Source organism: Pinus tabuliformis, chromosome 3_1 (assembly GCF_031772625.1).
Source record: "Pinus tabuliformis cultivar Carrire ecotype Pingquan chromosome 3_1, CPIR1, whole genome shotgun sequence".
NCBI lineage: Eukaryota > Viridiplantae > Streptophyta > Pinopsida > Pinales > Pinaceae > Pinus > Pinus tabuliformis.
Window position 1 is genome coordinate 964911700 of NC_142301.1, and position 6543 is coordinate 964918242.

A 6543-nucleotide genomic window follows, 5' to 3' on the forward strand; every position below is an offset into this window, starting at 1 on the left:
ATCTTAACAACTAGATTAGGCATATTGAAATCTACTACAGGATTCAGTAAATCGATGAGGACGAGGCAAAGATTCAGCTGGCTTCTCATTGGTTGAGTAGCACCGCTCTCGTTTGGTGGGAGAGAAAATTGTGAAGCAGTAAGAGTGTGGGTAATCTTCTTTCCTCATGGCCTAATTTCATTTCTACATTAAAGGAAAAAATTTATCCCTTGGGTTATAAACAAAAAGCCTTAATGTACTGGCAATACTTAAGGCAAGGTAGAGGCCAGGATGTTCAAAGCTTTACAGAGGAATTTAGAAAATAGGCACTTAATTTGGGCATTGCACTTGACTCACCTGAAGTACTAACTAAGTATATTGGATCATTACATAGTTACCTTAGACATTCATTATTATTGTTTGAACCAACTACTATTGACTCTGCCAGTGTGAAGGCAATCCATCTTGAGAACAAGGGAAAAAATGAAAGAGATGATCATTTCAAGAAACCACCTTTCAAACCTCCAAATGGCAAACTGAAAGTCAAAGGAAAAGGAAAGGAGAAGAGGATAGCATCAACCAAGAAAGATGAAGGAGAAATACCTTATTGCAAGCACTGCAAAAAGGAAGGTCATGATGACGACCATTGTTGGAAATAGTACCCAGAAAATATTCCAAAAGAGTGTGGAGGAAAAGGCAAGCAGAAGACACTGGCAACTATGCAGCACGACCTTGGATCCGATTCCAGAAATGAAGCATTGATCACAGCAGCAGGAACAAAAGGTAATCTTACACCTCATGTTAATTATGAATCACATGAAATTACTAGTTCAATAGATGAGTCTCTTCCTAATGAAAAAAAGAGAATTGAGCTATTTCATATTAGAGTTATCATAAATCATACAAAAGTGGAAACTCTATTTGATACCGGATCCCAAGAAAACTTAATTTCAAAGCCCTTGGTAAAGAAGCTAGGCTTGGAAACCAAACCACATCCAAAACCTTACCCACTTGGATGGATACATGATAAAGAAAAACTGAATGTAACTAAGCAGTGTAAGGTTAAACTTGTGATTGCTTCTAAGTTAGTAGATGAGGTAAAACTTGATGTGATACCATTGGATATCTGTGGCATGGTGTTAGGGAGTCCATATCTATATGATAGAAAGGCAATATTCTTCCCTCATGAAAACAAATACGAAATCGCAAAAGATTGGGTAGAATATATTGTAAGGGCTCATCAAACTAAAATCAATGCCAGCCTTGTAAGTGCAGGACAAATGAAGAGGTTGGTGAATTCCAGTAAGGGTTGCATTCTTATGATTGTAAGGGGAAAAGATGCAAAATTATTCGATGCTTTCTAGGGTTGTGATCATGTGCATAAAAAGGAATTATGTCAATTAATTTCTAACTATGGTGAGATGTTTCAGGAACCAAAGGGATTACCCCCGAAGAGGGAAATCCAACATGAGATCCATTTTCAGCATGACACTCCTTTAACGAATATTGGCATGTACAGGATGTCAACCATTGAGATGGAGGAGATCAAAAAGCAGGTGCAGGAACTATTGAACCAAGAGGTCATCAAACCGAGTACGTCTCCATGTGGCTCATTGATTATTTTAGTGCCGAAGAAAGATGGCACATGGAGGATGTGAGTGGATTATCGAGCACTAAACAAAATCACTGTGAAAAATCGTTACCCTCTTCCCCGCATTGATGAATTATTATATCAATTAAAGAATGATATCTATTTCACCAAATTGGATTTGCGTAGTGGTTATCACCATGTCCGAATTGTAGAGCAGGATGTGTGGAAAACCACCTTCAAGACCAAAGAGGGGTTGTTCGAATGGATGGTGATGCCATTCGGACTTTGCAATGCTCCAACCACTTTCATGAGGGTCATGAATGATCTCTTTAGGCCTTTCATTGATGAATTTTTTCTTGTATATCTAGATGATATTCCTGTCTTTAATAAAAGTTGGAATGAACATGTATGTCATGTGAAGAAAGTGCTTGATGTATTGGAAAACAAAAAACTCTATGTAAAATTGTCAAAGTGTGAGTTTGGGAAAACCTCTTTGGTTTACCTAGGTCATATTTTTGGTCATGGTCAGCTAAAAATTGATCCTTCTAAAGTTGAAGCATTTGTAAATTGGCCTAAACCTACTTGTGTAATCGACATTTGTAGCGTTTTGGGTCCAGTACAATATTGGAGGAGATTTATTGTCAAATTCTCTATTATTGCAGCACCTTTACACGCATTGAAAAGTGTAAAGAGAGTCTTTCAATGGGAAGGAAAGCAACAGAAGTCCTTCGAAACATTGAAATAAAATATCAACACCACACCGGTCTTGACCTTATCATATCTCCAACACCCATTCGAGATTGAGATAGATGCCATCATATATGCCATGGGAGCTGTATTGATGCAGCAAAAGAAGCCGACATGTTACCATTCAGAGAAGTTCTCTTAGGCTGTGATAAATTATCCCACTTATGACAAGGAATTTTATGCCTTGGTCTAGAGTGTGAAAAAGTGGAAACACTACCTGATTGGCAAGGAGACCATCATCCATACAGATCATTAGCCCTTGTAGTGTCTTCAGTCACAAACCAAGTTGCAACAATCTCGTCATTTCAGGTGGATGGATTTTATTTAATAGTTTCATCTGGTAATAAAGTATAAGAATGGCACTAGCAACAAAGTGGTCGATATGCTATCTCACCCTCCTATTTCTGCTTCTATTATTTTCCATAATGCTTCGCTTTCTTTTGAAAGTTAAGCTGAACAATATGCTAATAATGATGAATTTAAGGAGATTTATGAAAAACCAACACATGGTTCACTGGTGGACAAATATCACTTGCAGGGGAAACTGTTGTATCACCTTGGCAAATTGTGCATACCCATAAGAGAAAGGGTACATGTAATCTGGGAGGCCCACAACTCCCTTGTGTCTGGTCATTTTGGTATTAAAAAAACTTTGTGTCATGTACAAATATTTTGTTTTTGGCCTTATATGAAAAACATTATGACTCGCTATGTAAAGGGGTGTGTGATGTGTTATGTTTCAAAGCCCTCTAATAGAAAACTTAGGCTCTATACACCACCCCATATTCTGAGTCGTCCATGGGAAAGTGTGTCAATGGATTTCGTAGGAGGTTTGCCTTTGTCTAGAAAATGTCATGACTATTTGTATGTTTTCATTGACCATTTTAGTAAGATGTGTATTTTAATGCCTTGTAAAAAGCAGATCACTGCAGAGCAGACTGCTTATGTTTTCTTTCAGCATGTCTGGGTCCATTTTGGGCTGCCCACATCGATTGTGTCAGATCAGGACTCTCGCTTTCTCAGAGAGTTTTGGACCATCTTCTGGGAGATGATGGACACCAAGTTGAAAAGAAGCACTGCATTCCATCCACAGACTGACAAACGGACCGAGGTTTTCAACCGCACCATGGTACACTTGTTGCGAGGCTATTGTGGAAAACATCCTAAGTTGAGGGATGAGCATCTTCCATATGTGTAGCATTCCTACAACCGAACAGTGCACTCATTTACGCATCATTCACCATTTGAGACATGTTTTGGCTAGCTGCCAAAAAACCCTTTTGATATGGTCTTTGGAAAGGAAGATGACTCCAGTGGACATGATGACAGTGATAAAGCACAGCGGCTCATTCAACAGATCTAGTTGATTCACCAAGTAGTACAGGAGTAGTTGGAGAAAATTCAAGCCCGGTAGGCTCGACATGACAAACACCTAGTTGACCATCAATTTCAAGTGGGCGATAAAGTTTGGCTCCACATCAGCAAGGATAAGATGAAGGGAGAAGGGAAGAAGTTGTGACCAATCCGGTATGGTTCATTCACCATTTTGGAGAAGATTGGAAACAATGCCTTTTGTCTTGACTTTCCAATATATATGTACAAGTACTCCATAGTGAATGTGGAGAACTTAGAGTTGTATGAGCCACCATTAATTATGGACATCGAAGAGGTGGGCAGAGTTCCTACAGTTGATGACTTTGCACCAGAGTATCTCGATGAGTTACATGAAGACATCATCCTTGACAGAAGAACCAGGACTTCACGACGGGGAGATGTGGAATACCTTCGAGTTGGTTTCAAGGGGATGCACCCTAGTAAGGCAAAATGGCTAGAAAAAGAAAGAGTGAGGGAACAATTCCCTCACTTACCAATTGACTGATAAAGCTTTTGGCAGTCCAAAAGCTCCTCAATGGGGAGGATTGATCTAGGTGGATATTCAAACATAGTGGTATGGAAAAAGAAGAAAATTCAAAGTGGCAGAAAGACGATGAACTTGACATCAGATCGAAGTGCTCGTTGCTCTGATTCCAACGGTGTGAATGACACTCCAATCTGAGTCTGGATGATGGAGATAGAGGCAGTCAAAGTTGGGCTGATTTTTTGATGACTGAGCAGGATTAATGAAGGCGCAATTTGGACTTTTTCTAGCAGATGGAATCAGGCAAACTCCAGCCAGATTCCAGGCAAAATTATGGCCTCGTTAAAAAGACTCCTTTGGTCCAAAACCGAATTTTCAAAAATGCCCAGTTTGGTTTATGTAACAAAAAAAAATATAAAAAAAGGGTGGTGGGCCACCAACCCCACCACCCCAACCCTTATCCGCACCAACTCATGCCATATCAAATAATTGGTGGAGGGGTGGGCCACAACCCCTGGCCCCTCCCACGAGTCCCTCACCTCACACCACGAAACTCCCCACTCTCACAGAACCACCAGAACCTTCATCCACGGAACGTTCATGGCTCCATTTACGAGGGAGTTGGGTGGGCTGGCCCTTGGGGCACAGACCCAACCCACAACATACACCTTCATTTATTGCAACCACCATGGCAGAGATGGGTATGGTGGGCGGGCCACCCAAGGCGGGCCCGACCCAACCAAACTTTAAATTAAAAAACATTTTAGTTATTTTTTATGTAAAAAAAGGGAGGAGGTGGGGTTTGACCCCCCAACCTCCTCCATACTAACCAGAACCTTAACCAATTCTGCCAACTGGCTTATTGAGAAATCTGCCCGAATTTTTTATTTAAAACACAATTTTCAGTGTGCTCAGGTAGAGGAGGTAGTGCACACAGTTCGAGAGAATTTTGTAGGAGGGCTGAAATTTCATTTTGTCAAAATTTGACAAATTTTATATGGTTTTAGCACTTCTCGATTCCACGAATGCAATGGAGCTATCAATTTCTCCATCAGAGTTCTACATTTTTGGCCATTTTTCAGTCTAGAGGTATAAGACTCCTTTCTGTAACTGATGCGTGTACTCTTCTTTTTCATGCCACTTAATGAATGAAGGCATCCCCATTGATCGATCAGGGCACAGAGATGTAGTCCAAGATGGATGAAATCCGTTATCAAGCCTTGTTGTCTTCTTTCATGATTTATGTGTTTCTCCTCTTATCTCATGTGCACATTAAGTTTTCTATGTTAAGCTACAATTTATGCATGTAATTCTTTAACACATCTATAAGAAAAAGATTTTGGATCAATGAGTGAGAGAAAAATACAATTCCTCACATGTTCTTGAAAGAATTCCAAACTTGTTACAACTGCAAGATGCCCAACTTCTCAAGCATGGATAATCTATGTACATAGGTCTTCCAATGTAAAGAGACAAAACCCCAAGACATCACAAATTCCAATCAAATTATTTCAAGAAGCTATAGAGGCTTTTAGCTAGTCTGTTCAATACAATTTAAGAAACAAAAAAGGAATGTAAGGTGATTGTTGTTAATTAGTGCGGCCATTGATGTACAAGGTGTTGATCCTCTAGAACATCAAAATATTTCACAGGCAACAGAGGTACATGGGACAAACATTAAATTTTTTCTTACTACCCATCATTGTTGAAATCAGGCAGGGGTAAATGAAGAACTTAAGAAACTAGTCCCATGTATTGAAGTTTATGGTGGAGCAAAATATCATGTCAAAGGTTGCACTATTGCATTAGAGCACAGTGATCAATTATCTTTGGGCAGGACAATGACTACCAAGGCCTTGCACACACCATGTTCATTTTTGGTTGTGGAAAAAAAATTAAGCCTCAATAGAGGAAAAATATTGGCCTCCTTTCCCAAGTCAACTCGGTTTTTTTGTGGACATAAGTATATAGTGAAGAATGTTTAGTGTGCAATGACTGTTGAACCAAAAAATGAAAGGATCAAGAAAAAACTTAACAGGGTTGAGCGACAGTGAAAGGATAACAAGACCATTATGCCTTCAACCATTCATAGTGGCCTGGTGGGCTTATCCATAGCCAAGCCTCAGGAATATTTACTAGTTTAACATTAATAAGTTGTGGGACCTAATATGTAATAACCTTATGGGTACATATGAAAGTTTTTAAAGTCACTCCAGATTTATGGATACAAAGAAATGACGAGCTTGATTAGGTTTGGGCTCAATATCATTCATGTTTTTTTGTTTTCATTGAGAACCAATCTAACTTCGTTAACATCAAGAGGAATTAAGGAAAAAAATGAACCAAGACTAGGCTAAAGGGATGAGGG

General features: G+C 39.4%; 1 pseudogene; it reads left to right on the plus strand.

The window, feature by feature from the left end:
• The first annotated feature begins 4863 nt into the window (after positions 1–4863).
• LOC149191015 (hydroxyacylglutathione hydrolase cytoplasmic pseudogene) lies at positions 4864–6319 on the plus strand (annotated as a pseudogene).
• Positions 6320–6543: the final 224 nt, after the last annotated feature.